Here is a 15,267-nt window from a genome sequence, read left to right on the forward strand (position 1 = left end):
GTCAGTGGAAAAATGGCTCTAGCTCACCAACGAGCACTGGCACCCCAGTTTTTTTTCCAGTCATTGTAATCAACTAATCATAAGCTTTGCGTGAGAAAAGACTCATCTAATTTCTATTGCTGAAAATTGACTAAATAAGAAAAATAGCAGGTACACTGTGGTCTTTTCTATTTTGCAGTCGGTAACCACGTCAAGAAATTTGGTTCAAATTTCTAATCAAGGATTTAGCTTTCTGTCTGAATCAAACTTAAAACGTTTATTTGTGTCCGACACAATGTATTGACTGTAGTTTAATGCGTGTTTTTATGAGTCCGAGCTCACAAAGATGTTACAATTACTGGGAATGCGTTCTTATAATAAGCATTAAATAATGCCAAAATGGGGCATTTTCAATGCCTCACTGCTCCTTAATGAGCATGGGCACCCCCGTTTTTTATTTAAAAATTGAAGTTATCATATGACAAATATTCAGTGGACAAAGTTTGAACAAAAATCTATTGTCACTTTTATTTCAGAGGAATTACCTTAATCGAATAAATACGGTATGCATATGAATAATTATTCACGCAACACAATTGTATGCAGGTACACTGAGAAATTGTTACCCCTACAACTATCCTGGGAGAAATTCTACTGTCTAATCAGTTGATTTCAAAAGTTTTGAAAAGTAGCCTTCTGCGACTACTTAGTGTAATTAAATGTTGTTGTGCACATTTATTTAGCATTTTTGAAACCTTGTTCTGAATGATGCATTTTAGGTCATCATTCGACATCTATAGTCCAACTAACAGAGCTTCTTCCATATTTGGCCATCACTGATGTACCACTAAGAACACCAGGAGGGTGACCAAGATGTAAATTCTCTCTAGTCAGCGTTGCTAGGAAACCTGGATGCTGTATGTCCAGGTTAATGGCTTTACTTGCCTTCCAACCTTCTCCTGAGGGCCATGATTAAAACATGACCAGAAAATATAAGGCATTTACTTCGCCTTTAGTTTTGAATTTAATAACAGCAACTTATGTTTATGGATAAAGACTTGTTCATTCTACTTCAAACTTCCTTAGCAACTCGGTTTGCTGTTCATAGATTTAGAAATGTATTTTGACGGCACGAATCAGATCTTTTGACCAACCACGTTCCCAGGCCTTTTACCTTTGAAATCGGGAGGGAAAAGCCCTGGGAAGGAGGTTGATCTTTTGACATGATTAAATTACCATTAGGTGTCGATTTCTATAAAGAAAGCGTCATATTCGTGAAACGCGATACGCTCCTCAAGATCTCACTGCCATAATGAATTTCAAGCTACACGTTATTTTGCTGCTTCAACTTTTACTACCAAGTGGTAGGTAGAAAGGAACTGATTTTTCAGAGTTTTAATTCTACAAGTATTTTTAACTTATTTTCTCCAAAAAAAGAAAAAAATTATTCAGATAAATCGCTTTAGTCTACAGCATATTGTCCTACTGTTGTCTTATGTCGTATGGATTATCAAGTTTGGTGAGACAAATGGAGGCTAAAACAGCTCCCAAATGTTTATCCGTGTTTTACGCTTGTTTTGTTTTCGTTCTTGTTATCGATCCATATGTAAGATCAGAGACAAAATACTGCTAGAGATAGAGGAAAGGTATTTTTTTTTCTCATCAAAAATGTGACGATAAAAAGGTTGCAGGGTGACAAAATATTGATTTTATTTAGACAAAAAAGAAGCAGTAACTTGTGTTACAACTTGAATAGCAAATATTGCTTCCGCTTCGCAAGAGACTAGTCGGGCTTATGAGCGTAACCTGGCTATGAATATAACTTTTCGACTTGAAATAACATTGTATTGTTTTCCTATTATATGCATTTTCGTCATGCTGAAGATACGTTGCAAGGTTCAAGAGCACAGCAAACCACACGTGTAAACATAACCTAATGATAAGCGGGTTACAATCATGATTAATGTCAACAAACTTAACAAAAATTTTATTAAAACCCGTCAGACCTGTCAAACCGCAACGGGTTGTGTGTTTTAAAAATTTAAACATTTATTGTAACATTTGCTTTAATTAATTAACAAAGATGAATATCTTGGATGACGTGGACAAAATCTGTTGTTACTAACTGGAAGTTCTCAGTAAAAGTAATTTTTCTACTGGCCACGAATAACTTTCTACTCTACATGCTACTTGTAAGTAATGTCCTTTCTTTCTTACTTTTTAGTCTTTAACCGTTTGTAAGAATATCCATTTTCTTTGCATTATTGTGAAGGTTGTTTTGCTTCAAGGAGTATCCTATTTTTCTTTACGCAATAAAATAATTAACCAAATAGAGCCAAAGAAATTGTAAAAATTCCAATATCTTAACTTGAAAAAGACATATGTGTCAACTCCATTTATATTTTTCCCTAACTTGATGTTTCATTTAACACGTTCCTTTTGAATCAATTTGAATATTTGCTCGTTCCTTAAAAGCTAGCGCTATCTCGAGGAAAAATAAATAAAGGGAGGTAGTCGTAAGCTCTGGCGATCAGTGACATACCAAAACAAAATTGTACGAAGTGCTCTGTGATAACAGGTTTTTGGACCGCTTAAGTTGTTATACTTGTTACAACAATCCAGAGTCAAACACGCTTGCAGCGACGGAGTTTGTCAGACTCCTAGAGGTTTCGGGATCTGTTACAGCAAAACAAACCAACGGGAAGACAGAGAATACGCAGTATCTTGGGTTCAACAGTAAAGTTTAATCCAACAACGCAGTCAGAGCGTAAAACATAACCAATACGGAATAGTGGTATCCGGCGTCCCACCACCGTGGGCGTAACCGAAGAACAATTCACAAAACACCTGTATTTATGCTAGACTCTAAACAACTGATCTAATCTTTCGTTTAGTAATCCTAAACCGCTATTGGCTGCCAATGAGCTCATTTTTGTTCTAGGCTATTCCATCATAGGTAGTCAGTTATCCTGCTCGTAAATATTAACTACTTACAACTTCAGGTAGTTCTCACTACAAGGTGTTACACGATGACACAGATAGACAGGTGGCTACCATGGTTATTGGACTTTCACTTAACTGCTAACTGTTGGCTTTTTTATGGTTACGAATATCGGCAAATTCTTCTCTCACAGCTCTAATAATGCAATAACATTTCTTTCACATCGCTTCAAAGGAGGTTTTGTGAAGCTTTGGAATATAAAATGCTGTGCTTATAATCTTATTGACCCAACATACAGTTTCAAAGGAAACGCATTTAATATAATTATCATTTTAACACAAACTGCTTTAAAAAGACAATGTAATGACCATGTATTTAGATAATTTGTGTTTTGTAAATTTCAGTTTCATAAATAGGGCTGTTTAAAATAGTTCTATTTCAACTGTAATAGCCATTTTCACGGTTACCTTTGCTCACTTGCATTACAATAAAATCTAGCATGTATGTGGGGCAATTTCGGGCTATTTTGTAGTTTCAGCCAGAAATTGTCTCGCATCCACGTTGGATTGCATTGTCATGCAAATGAGAAAAATTAACCGTGAAAAGGGCTATTGGTATAGGTTATCATAAGGTTTCGAGTTCAATTTGGAATTAATTTGCACGAGTAAGTTTTTCAAAGAGCTGAAATTGCACGAGCCGCTTCGGCGAGTACAATTTCGGCTTTTTGAAAAACTCACAAGTGCTAATTAATTCCAAAATGAACGAGAAAAACCATATGATTACTTGAAAAAATTCGCGTGGAGGAAATGCCGGAAGATCTTTCTTGAAGCCATTTTTTCTCATTCCAGAAAAGTTTTTTTAAAGTCATCATTTTATGTGATATCATTGGCTTAGAAAATTTCCTATTTTGTTTCAGCCAATCGCAATCTAGAATTACGATGTGTAATTTGCACTGGTGTTACACTTTTTGCACTGGTCTTACACTTGAACTGCACTGCTCTCAGCCAATCAGAATCGAGTATTTTTTCATGTATATTACTACCGTAGTAAGGAATCTTTATTTTTATACATACACGACGAAAAAAAGCTTTTAGCTTTTTTGTTTTTAAATGAATTAATTCTTATTAATATTAGTATTCAAGGTGGGCTTTTTTGTATGAAGACCGTTTCTTAAAATGTCTTAATTCGACGATGCAACAGGAACCTGAAGACTGTGATGCGAACAGCACTTATTCTTGCATTTCACTGGATTTTTACTTTAGATTGGTTTTTTTTACTTTAATTTTGTTAAGAAGCAAATAAATATAAGCGATACTCAAATTAAAGCTGCCAATCGACATAAAACTCATAACCATTAGCTATCGTTCTGGAATTATAAAGACCTTTTGTTTCCAATATTTTTCTTTTTTATTTTCCTTTATAATACAGATGGGACCCTGCGCGCGCTCTGATTGGTCAAAAGTCCATGTTTTATAAAAGTATAAAACATAGAAAAGGGTGTTTTATCGTTTTGCGCGTGTGAAATCTATATCATAAAGCAAATGATAACACTCTCGGCCGGAGACGTAATTTCAGACGGCCAGGGAAGGCGATAAAACACCACACATGAGTCGATTAACGTTTCATTTAACTTTGTTGGGATATTCAGACCGAGATGTAATTTAGATATGCAATTTTCAGCGCTTTATTCATAACTCTCATAGATTCTGTTCGTTTCATATAAACAATTGTTAACCACGAACACATAGCGTGGTTCGCCTGTGATCAGACACTTTTAGGAGAGGGGAATATTTTTTGAATAAAAAAAGGTTAAAAGCAGGCTAAGAGGCACCTGTTACTATACGTTAGGAACTCCATTACCAATTTACTACAGTAGGAAAATATCCCCCCCCCCCCTACGCACTGCAGAAAACAAGGGATTTCTTGCCCTATTGATTTGTACTTGCCTAGTCTCATTGCTATAAAGGGGTAGGTCTCTTGCACATTCTAACCCCGTCTTTATTTCTTCTTGTTTGTTTGTTGTTTTTTTTTTCTTTTCCAGACTATGCCGATGGAGGTATGTACTCTGAATAATAAGAAAATCTCAAATTTTCATCTCCAATCTGCTTTCATAGTCCTTAACATTACCCTCACAACTAGGCTATATTTTGATCGTTATCTATACTAGGGATATTTCAATGTACCAACAATTGGATTGCATGAATCGAGAAGTTCTAGGATGAAAATAAAGAGATGTCATGTAGTATGCTATTTTCAAAATTGAGAATTACAGTACATTTTCGTACGTGTACAGTATTAAAACTACAAAGCTTAGTCAATGTTAATTCAACTAATTTTTAAGTACTTCGTCAGAATGAGCAGTTAATACGAAAAGCGATTGCTATTTTTGGCTCTCTGACCACTCGAAATGTCTAATGAACTGGTAAATGCTGAAAACTATATCAATTTAACAAAAGATGCGCTAGTCTGCTGTAAAGAGTTGTAGTTGGGTTAAATTTATCGAGAACAGATCAAATTCAAGGAAAATACGACATCCTTTGGTTGTCATAGTTGAAAGCTCCTTCAACCCACTGCAATTTTACCCAACAGCCTGAGTGAAATCGGTTTTCTAGCCATATCAGTAGACCTAAGCTTCGTACTACAGTACAGCAAATACAGTCGAATTTATGCCAAAAAGATTTATTTGATATAAAAAAGGGCGCTTTGCTTAGTTATGGTTCTATTGCACTTCACGTTTGTTAACGCTTTCAGGTTGTCAAGAAGAAGCCCTGGGAATGGAAAATGGGAAAATCCCCGACTCTGCCATCAAAGCTAACTACGAGGTAAATGCAATACATATTTATACTTGTACACTCTTTCACGACATATCAGTCAGGTTAGCTCAAGGTACCGTTAGCTGTTTTTACCGTACCCAAATTTGGTTTATTATTTTGACGCGATTGTGATTCTTCTCCAGTAATGGTGTGTCAGTAGTTACTGGTCACGTCTCGTAGTCTTGAAATCTGCCCCTTTAGCTTTTTCCACCGGTATATTTGGAGAAACGATGGTCGGATTCTATTGCTTTTGAACGGTTTTAAAGCCAATTTCCAGCAGCAGCTACTGCTATTGAACAGTATTTTCATGTGGCACTGATTATTATGACGCATAGGAGTCTTGCTATGAAGACAACAACAACATCTTTATTTTCTCAATACAAATATAAATATTGTAACATTTTTGTATATTTAATATATGTAGCATGTATTGGTTAAGGTAACTGTTGTAATCTTATTTTAATGAAACTGGAGCCTTAATGAACCGTTAGGTTTTCAAGTTAGCCTCCAGCCTAATAATGTCTAAACGTTGAATAGAAGAGATGAAGGAAGAATTTACAAATTACACTTTAGGTTAAGGCGGCTCAAAACAGTTTCCAACACTTAGATTTTGATAGATCGTTATAACCACTCTTTATCAGTTGATGCTGCAATCATGGTATCAAAAAACTGCCCAATCATTGGTGAACACATTGTTATCATTTTCGTTACACAATAGGTTACCATAGCAACTGTATTACAAACTAAAAACTTATAATTCGAAAACGGCCAGGTAAATTTTTTTTTTATTTTATCAACTTTTGATAAGCTTGATAATATAAGACGCAACTTTTGGCAAAGTTTAAAAAAATTCTGTAGGTAGGGCTTAGAACCACCCATCCAAATCTAGAGTGCTGGAAATTATTTTGAGCCACCTTAAGGTAGAGCAAAAAACAAAATATACATATAAAAGAACACTCAGACTTAAGAAAGAAAACCAGGGTTACCGATGCTGAGAGGTACATTCATATGGTGCTCTTCAAAGTAAAGAGTTTCAGTGCGAGGTAGCTCAATTCCCTTAATAAGGGAACAAAAGTAATCAAACAATAAATTTATGAATCAACATTTTGTATTTGCAGTATAGTGTGGCTCAGGGAGCTACCAATGCTAGGCTTAATCACAGGCCAGGGAACGGCAAAACAAGCGCATGGTCAACTTTGTACCACCAGGAACAAGGACAATGGATTCAGGTGGATCTTGGTGACATCGCAAAGGTGACCAAGATTGCAACTCAGGGCTGGGCAGAATTAAATGAGTGGGTAACTGAATACAAGGTGTCTTATAGCTATGATGGCGGTTATTTTGAGTTTTACAAGAACGGTCAATATGGCTCTGACAAGGTAAGTTGAAACCAAAATACTAAAGTTAAAGTCATACAGTAATTCAATTTTTCGTTCGTTTGTTTGTTTGTTTTCGTTTAATCCTTTGGAGATTAAACTATCATATTAACTGAAGAAAAAGAAGGTTTACGTTAGGCCAAGTTCTACATAAAGGCCGGCTTTTAGCCCGAGTAGAGACTAGGAGTACTTCTTCTCCTCCAGCGGATGAAATGCTAGTCCTTCGAAGAGATATCCCACCTCATCCCAGCGTTAAGTTCACCGGTATCCATTTATAGTACACTTGGGCGAAGAGATACTGTTGAAGAACACATCGCAATTATCCAGCCCATTGCAAGAACCCGGAACGCTCGATTCGATCTCAAGCGCCTTACAATGTGGCTAAATCCACAAACGTTGTTTTATTTGGCATTTGTTAGATAGACTCTCAATATCACATTGTCCAGTTATTTCGATCTCCTTGAAATCGGGCACCCTGATCGTGGTCGTCCGCTTTAGGTCTTTCAAGGTAACAAGGACCGAAGGAGCATTGATATCAACATACTGGATCCACCAATCTATACCCGCTACATCCGAGTTCAACCGGTATCGTATCACGAGTGGATGTCACTAAGAATGGAGTTGTATGGGTGTCGTTCAGGTAGGGAGATGTTACCAGTAAATGCTTCTGTTATATAATCAACGTATCTTTTCAGATACTATTGAGCTAAGATAATGACTACGTCGACGCCAACAACGAGGCCTCGTAAAAACAGATATATATTTATTCATTGAAAATCTTTATTATTTAGATCTGTTCAGTCGCCGATTGGTCTCAAAACCCACCCAAACTCGATATGTAACGCCAGTGATCATTTTCAAAAGAAAATGCGAAAAATTAGCCGTGGAAGCTCACGTTCACTAAAATAGGCAAAACTCTGTCATCTCAAGTGAAATGTACAAAGATTTATACCGCACGTGTACAGTCATTGTTTTCCTCATTAAACCTTTTGTTTGGAGGCGTTGTTAGTAGCTTAAACTCCAAACCGGGACGTTGGATTTGATCTAATGATGGGCCATCTAAGCAGTCTAAGGAAGAATCTTTGTACTGTAACAATTGTGCAGTAAGTTGGCAATAGATAGTCAGCAGTTTGCATAACTGATAAACTACATGCATGTACATCAGCCACTTCTAAAATTAAACAAACTACAAATAAAAATCACTATTTCTCCTTCAGGTTTTCCCACCCCGCCGCCCCCTGCTTGTCAGGAAGGATTAGGTCTGGAAAATTACGACATTCCGGACTCCTCAATAACTGCTTCAAGCTATGTAGCTCCGGGTAAAACTTTATATATACCAGGCAATGGAAGACTTAATTTCAGGTGTAAGCCTGGACACTATGGAGCTTGGGCAGCTGGTAATCTACGAGACGATAGTTGGTTTCAGGTGAATTTTGGGCGTTTCGTTAAAGTGACGATAGTTTCCACTCAAGGAAGAGAGGATGATTCAGACTGGGTGAAAAAGTATCGTCTGACTTACAGTGATGACGGAAAATCTTTCCGTGACTACCTGGAAGACGGTTCTGTCAAGGTAATTTTTCCTCAATCTAAAACCCAATATTTTTTTGTGTGTGTTGTTTTGTTTTAATCAAGAGAGGATTAAAAGCAAGGGAGTAAGTCCCCCGTATAGACCTTGCTTCCAAGGTAATTCCTCAAGTTATTTTTAGAACACTCCTGGTTTCCAAAATTACAGGAAGGTCCAGAAATAGCCAATCACATCGAGGATTATATTCGCGTGGAAAGCCCAAACCGTTTTACATGCATTTTCATCCTCCATTAAATCATCCACGCAACACCTGTAGTGTCTAACCGCCAAACCGCCCATCCACTGGTTTAAAGGTCTAAACTTAACTTGAGAGTGATTACAATGGTAATAAAGCCTACTTTAAGGTATTATGATAGGTTGATTGACAGTGTTTGGAAAACGTGCTCTTACGCTGACGCTTTGAAAGAAAACCCCATCAACTTACACATTTTCTGAGGACTTAATAGTTATAGAATATAAACATGTCTTTGAATTTTTCAAAAAAATGTATTGTCACAGTGATATTAAAAGAAATACCCAGAAACACTGCTTCGCTTAAACTGGTTCGCTTCCGCGCGTGAATTATCGGAGCGGTGCGATTAACATCGGAAATGTCTCAGACATCACCCTCAAAAAGGGTGTCGGCGATTTTCCCGATGTGATTTGGTTTTTTTCTACACACTCCAACAGTTTGATATTTTCAATGCGACTGTTTTCTTCTACTAAAAAGGCCATAACTTTGAAACGAAGGCGAAATTAAACAAAGCCCGTCACCCTTTTCCGAAGCAGGTATCCAGGAACATACATGCTGCTTTTCAGCCAATTCCATCGGAAGACGCGCGTAAACGAACTAAAAATGTTTATCCTAATATACAGTTTTATTTTATCGAGAAAAAGACGAAAAATCTTTTATGAGATTTGTATGATGAGGTGTTAAAAATCCCCTCCGCACTGACAGATGTCGGCATGGGTCAGTATACCATAACAATGGCTCATGATAACTTGAAATAAACAAACGTCCACAATTCTGGCGCGGAAACCCGTCGCAGTGAAATCCTCCGAGAAGCGACAACTGCCAAGAGCTTTACACAGGTTGGTATTTAGCCTGCCACGAATTATTTTACTCACAATAGAAGATTTCGTCGGCGTTATTGGTATTTTGTCGCTTAAGTTTAGGCTTCTTTGTTCTCCAGACATTTTTTGAAACCATGCCTTGTTAAGCCAAAAGAGGAAATCTCGAGGTTTATATCTGCGCTTGACTCTCTCGTTGTGGAAGTTTCGCAATCGCGTCCGTTCTCCAGCAATAGACCTTTTTCGCTTGGGCAGTTTGTTGTCCCATTACAGACCACGTGATATTCTCTAGAGAATTGTTCTTTTATCCATCTAAAAATTATTTTTTCATATATACGCGACTATTTGAAAATTTGAAAGGAAGAATTCTCAAGAGTATCATCACATGGTCTGAAATGGGGCAACAAACCGCCCAGTCGAAAACGGTCTATTTCGTGTGACTTGTTCTTGTTGTTTGTCCTTGAGCCTCTTAGCGGGACAAGTGTCCTCGAGTTCCTTTAACCATTCTTCTTGGTTACAGTGCGACCCACAGTCACTCAGAGCTAACGATCTTGTTCGACGCTGACAAGTTTCCACCAAATTTTCACCTCTTCGGCTTCTTCCAAGACGAAAATGGGCAAAAAAAGTTCTTGCGTTTTCGTCCTGACATAAAGAAAATTTGACAAGAACGAAAGCTAACTAGCGATGAAACAACCCAGATCGAGAACAGTTTGCGTGAACAGATGAAACATCATCACATCGCATTTCGCATTATACGTGACAACTGGCGGTGAGTTTTAATTATAGGTGTCAACGCGCCGTAAGGGGTTAGTAAGGTTCAAAAAATAATTTTTCTCTTTATCTTAAGAAAGTACAAAAGCTTTTTTCCCCCATTCTTTTTGCAAAATGTTTCTTTCAGTTTCCTCGATTTGAACATTAAAAAAGATTTTTCGCAATTTTTGTAAAAATTCACCTACCATGATACCTTAACTCTCTGTTACTCTTCATCCACTCTTGGTTGTAATTTGTTTATATTCCGCGCGTGCTATTGTGTCGTTTTAGTCAATTATGTCATGTTGGTAATCAAGAAAGCCATATTCTTTTTTCTCTTTAAGGAATTTGTAGGGAATAAGGATCGATTCTCAATTGTGAGTCACAAGCTAAAGAATCCTATTATTGCACGCTACATCCGAATCAATCCATTGGAATACCATCTCTGGATTTCATTGAGGGCTGATTTCTATGGTTGTAAATCAGGTACGGAGCTGTCAACGTCGAAATAGTAGCAAAGGGAGCTGCTGTGGCTGTATCAGTAGCAGCATCAGCTACATTAGCGGTAGCTGTAGCCAGTGGTTGCTTTGCTGGTCGGGGTAGTAGTAGAGGTAGTGTTCGTGGTTGTGGTGGTGATAGGGGTCGCGGTTGCAGTAGACGGCAGCGTTAGCCGGCTGCGCTAACCGGCAGCGCTAGCCGGCAGCTCTAGCCGGCAGCGCTAGCCGGCAGCGCTGGCCGACAGCAATAGTCGCAACAAATATCAACTCGCACATATTACTAACAGCGGACTTTTTATGTAATGTTTGTACTTTAATCCTGAAGAGACTTCCTCACACTAGTTTCTTTTTCATTTATTATTTCCGTCGCAATGAAGTTTTATATTTATCTGTATTTTTTACATCAACAGTTCACTGATACATATACTCTTAGAAAAAGGTCCTACGAAAATACGTGCGCTGATTGGTTAAAAATCGTGTTTCCATAATTCGATAGAAACACAGAACTAGCATGAGCTGTTGACGTAATGATGGCGCGAGCATAGAGAATTTACATTTTGATAATCAAAGTTAACAAGTTTTTTTTATTTTTTTCTTCGCGATGTTTTCTAAAAGAAATAGAAAACATGTATGAAAACATGTAAAATTTATGAACTTCCTTCACATTTTTCCAACAGACATCTAACCTACCTTTCCTATCAAAGCTATTTTCAATCTTTATCAGTGGCTTGCTATTTTGGTCACTTTTTATTCTTATTTTGTTTTCTGTTTCAATACAATACAACAACCATGATTCCCTGAAGGCGAGTTTCATAGAGGAAATAGGCCATTCGTCGTAATAATTTTATGTTCTTTTTTGTAGTAAACGGTGGTTATTCAGACTGGAAGCCGTACGGTGTGTGTTCAAAGACTTGTGGAGGTGGGGTGAAGACGCGAAAACGAACGTGTACCAATCCACCACCCGCAAACGGAGGAAAAGATTGCAGTGGACTGGGACCCGACAGTTTTACCAGCGAATGCAATAATCACGAGTGCCCGGGTGAGGATATGGACAATATTATCGCCCACATTTGGATCATCGTTTCAGCGACTTCGAACTCTGGCACCTCCGAAGCCAACTAGACTAGAACATACAAAGAAAAAGCCTTTCCCAGAGACTATTGTAAAGAGCTAGGCTAAAAGCTAGATTCCTGAGCTAGGCTATAAAGCAAACTAAGAAAGATTCTTCGCCCAGTGTGGCTGGAGAGGATTTCGAGGAGCTACAGTGTACGCTAAGCGCTAGGCTAAAACACACACAAAGAAGATCATTTGCCCAGTATGGCCGAGAGAAGATTGCGAGGAGCTAGGCTAAGAGTAAGACTTCTGACTTAAGGTGTTGGGATCTATTGCCTTAATCAAAAGACATTTTAAAATTTATGAACTTCCTTCACATTTTTCCAACAGACATCTAACCTACCTTTCCTATCAAAGCTATTTTCAATCTTTATCAGTGGCTTGCTATTTTGGTCACTTTTTATTGTTATTTTGTTTTCTTTTCGTTGTTCGGAACTGAGCCGGTTAACGCTGACAAAGGATTAAAAATTAACCGCAATATTTATTTGCGAGTGTAAAAGCGTTTTTCACTGCTAATGTTTTTTGTAGTTTGTGATTATTCAAACTCAGAAACAATCTAAGCAAAAACCTCACCGCCAAGTTTAAAAGAAAACACACAAATCAAAATTCTAGCTTAATCTCGGTTAGCTTAATCAGGCTTTAAATAAGCAGGCCCAGGACCTCCGCTTTTCGGCTTGGCTAAATCTATATACTATTTGCCGTTATTGACCCAGATGTGATTAGCTTCCCATTGAGTAACACAGCTAAAGTTTAAAATTCCATAGCACACACTAAAGCATCCATAAGTGAAGGAAACCTACCGTGCGATAAAATGTTTTTCCAGGTAACAGCGGGTACGCAAGCCATCGGTGAAAAAAATAAGCAATTATTCACTTGCAAATAATATGCAAGTAATCCATAGAATTTATCGTTTTTAGAAGTCCAATTCGGTTCTTTTTATCTCTCTGCTATATAGTAAATGGTAATTACTCGGATTGGGGACCGTACGGCGAGTGTTCAAAATCTTGTGGAGGTGGGGTGAAGACGCGAAAGAGGACATGTACCAATCCGCCCCCAGCAAACGGAGGAGAAAACTGCAGTGCACTTGGACCTGACACTTCTACCATGGAATGCCACATCCAGGGATGTCCAGGTATAATGAGACTGTTTTTAACTCTGTTACAATTAATCCTAAACTACAAATTATCAATATGTACAAAGGGATATTCATAGATGTCGAAGTAACAACTGCAAGAACCCCTTTTTTGCACTGGTCTTACACTTGAACTGCACTGCTCTCGGGCAATCAAAATCAATTAATTTTTCCCGTGTATATTATTACACACACTATACCATCCATTACTGAAAGACACCTACCGTGCTATAAAATGATTTTCCAGATAACGGTGGGTACACAAGCTATTGGATAAAAAGTGAGCAATTATCACTTGTAAATAAGGTGCAAGTAATCCATTAAATTTAGCATTCTAAGAGGCCCGAGATCGGTTCTTCTTATCTCGCCTCTATATAGTAAATGGTTAAGACTGCTTTTGACTTTGTCACAAATAATCCTAAACTACAAATTGTCAAAGTACACAATGGGATATTCATAGATCTCGAAGTAACAATTGCAAAAATCTCTTTCTTGCTGTAAAAAATTCTTTCACCCTTTGTTTCCTTATTTGATTCACTAGTCAAATAATTAACAGGACCAACAGTTGCTAAATTACAATTTTCTTAGCGCCTTTCACGTCAGCTACTGATGGTGCTCTCCATATGTACTTCATAGATCGTCCGGCATCAAATTTATCTTTGGGGACGCTAGATCTTGCAAAGAGTATTGTCAATTATCATGCAGACTTTTTAAAACCTGCCAATTAAAACTGCATTGTATGACGCAGTTTCTGGGCCATTTCCTGAGAAACAAGTAAACTTTGCTTCCCTTTTATAAATAGCATATCGGGTTTTGAAGGGATATATTTTTAAATTCGAGATGCAAACAATGAATTTGTCGAAGATACCATCAAACTCATTCCCCTTGACGTAATTGTACAGAAAAGCAAAGTTGGCTTTTCGTCATTCACGTTTTGTAGTTAACGGAGGGTATACGGATTGGCAACCGTATGGCGACTGTTCCAAGACTTGTGGAGGTGGGGTGAAGACGCGAAAACGAACGTGTACCAATCCACCACCGGCAAACGGAGGAAAAAATTGCAGTGGACTGGGACCCGACAGTAGTACCAGCGGATGCAACAAGCAGAAATGCCCAGGTAAGGATATGGACGATATTATCAGCTACATTTGGATCATCTTATCAACGACGTCAAATTCTGGCACCTCCAAAAGAAACTAGACTACTACATACAAAAAAGCCTTTCCCAGAGTGGCTGGAAGAATATTGTGAAGAGCTCGGCTAAGAGCTAGACTCCTGAGCTAGGCTACAAAACATAATAAACATATTTTTGTTATTTATGCTGTTATCCATTTTCGTAGTAAACGGAGGTTATTCAGATTGGGGGCCGTACGGTAAATGCTCAACGACTTGTGGGCTTGGAGAACAGACGCGTAAAAGAACGTGTACCAATCCACCACCATCACATGGTGGAGAAGACTGCAGTAGACTGGGACCCGACAGTTCCAGCAGGGAATGCAACAATCAGGGGTGTCCAGGTAAAATGGAAAAATAGCAACCGACAAGTTCCGTAAGGCCTAGGCGACGACCAGCAATCCCTTCTCACGCATCCCACGAAGAAAAAAGGGACCGAAATTCCACTAAAATTAGCGAAATATATTTCGTCATAACATTGTCAAAGTGGCTGTGGAAACACGAGCCGTAGGCGAGTGGTTCCACAGTAAACTTTGAGAATGTTATGACGAAATTGATCATCAATAAGAGGACAGACGCATAAAAAAACTGACGCAATTTATTTTTTTACAATAAAAAGACTCCAAAATGATCAAAAAACCGGGAATAAATGCGGGGAAAAGACACCGTAAACTTGCCTTAAACAAAGATAAGTGAAGTTTATTCAAAATGACACGAACATTGTCAATAGCTCTTCTCGCTTATTTATTGGCTGTATGTACTTAAAAAGGTCCATAAAATCTCATTCGTTAAAAAGCTGAAAATTTGAGACCTGAAAGTTAAACTTGAAAGCTTGCATCAATTAGAATTTTATCCGTC

General features: G+C 37.9%; 1 pseudogene; it reads left to right on the forward strand.

Annotated features, from left to right (window-relative positions):
* Nucleotides 1-1,272: 1,272 nt before the first annotated feature.
* LOC145491296 (lactadherin-like) lies at nt 1,273-14,554 on the forward strand (annotated as a pseudogene).
* The last annotated feature ends 713 nt before the right edge of the window (nt 14,555-15,267 follow it).

Source organism: Orbicella franksi, chromosome 6 (genome assembly GCF_964199315.1).
Source record: "Orbicella franksi chromosome 6, jaOrbFran1.1, whole genome shotgun sequence".
Classification (NCBI taxonomy): domain Eukaryota; kingdom Metazoa; phylum Cnidaria; class Anthozoa; order Scleractinia; family Merulinidae; genus Orbicella; species Orbicella franksi.